Genomic DNA, 1,475 nt, shown 5'->3' with positions numbered 1-1,475 from the left:
AATCGGCTTAATAATTGGTTTTTCAATTTTCCAGTCCAACAGGCTAGTTCGATTCTTCTAACAACTGTGATTGAAATTATCATATTTCATGTTAAAATTATAAAAAAAATTCATGTTAAAAGCCTTTTGTCAATTTAGGTAAATATTTTTTACTAAGTAATTATGATTGAAATTTTAAGAATCTTCAATTTCATCTGTTAAATCATTGAAAAAAAAAGTTGAATACATACTTTAATTTGAGAGCAAAAGAGTTTAATTTTTGTAATTTTTTAATCTTTTTCAACTAAAATTTTTTTATAGACCTGAATCGTAATTTTTATGAAAAAAGAATTACAGAAGTAGTTTTAATATATTGGAATCAAAATTCTAAAATTACTATTTATATTTGAGTATGACATCTGTTAAATCCTAAAATCCAAATAAAAAAGTGTTTCCAATTTTATTTTTATTTAATTTCAAATAAAATTTAATAATAACTTATTTAATTCAATATTTATAACAAATTAACAATAAATAAGATTATCGTTATATAAATTATTTAAATTTGAGTTGATTTTATATGATTAAGTGAGGGAACATCCTGATTTCTGCCCTAATTTTTCAATTCTTATTGAGGGTAAAAGGAAGGTATAATAAACATTTGGTGCGAATTTGTTTTCTGCCATTGTGTGGAAAATAATAATAACAATAATAATAATAATAATAATAATAATAATAATAGAAAAAATCTACACTATATATGCATTGTATTTTAAAAAGTAAAACATATTTTAAAAAGGATTAGGATATCAATAATAAATTGTGATAGATTATCAATATTAATAATTACTTTTTATAAAGGATTAGGTTATCAATGATAAATTGTGATTGATATCAATATCAATAATTAATTTTTATAATTATTTTTATACTACTAAAAATTACATATAGTATTTTTTTATGGTATAAAAAGGTTGTGATTCATAATATCTTTATGAAATTATATTGTATCAACACAAAATTAGTTATTTAATAAATTAAATTTTAATTAATATGTTTTATTTTCTACTCCTATTTTTATTCATTAATTGTTTTACTTTTTATATTTACAGTAAATATTGAATATAAAAAAATATTGATTGTTATATATTTTATTTATTTAGAGTCATAATTAAATTTGATATAATTATAGCAAATATCTACAATTAATAGTAACATGATACTATAATTTTAAGTTGTATAATATAATAAAAAAGAATGTAACAATTTATATCTGCTTCCTATATAACAGTAATATTATATATATTTATATATCTCCCCTTTTAACTCTTTCCTAAAAATATTGGCATATAATTAATGTAGATAACATATATATTGAGCAAATATCTCCATTGAATTAATCATAAAGGTTAATAAAACATAATGGCATAATTTTTATCTAATTGTAGCAAGTATCTCCATTAAAAATATTGGCAAATTATTATTGTGTATAATTA

The sequence above is a fragment of the Arachis duranensis genome, chromosome 6 (genome assembly GCF_000817695.3).
Source record: "Arachis duranensis cultivar V14167 chromosome 6, aradu.V14167.gnm2.J7QH, whole genome shotgun sequence".
Classification (NCBI taxonomy): Eukaryota; Viridiplantae; Streptophyta; class Magnoliopsida; order Fabales; family Fabaceae; genus Arachis; species Arachis duranensis.
Note: the sequence above shows the minus strand (reverse complement) of the source record.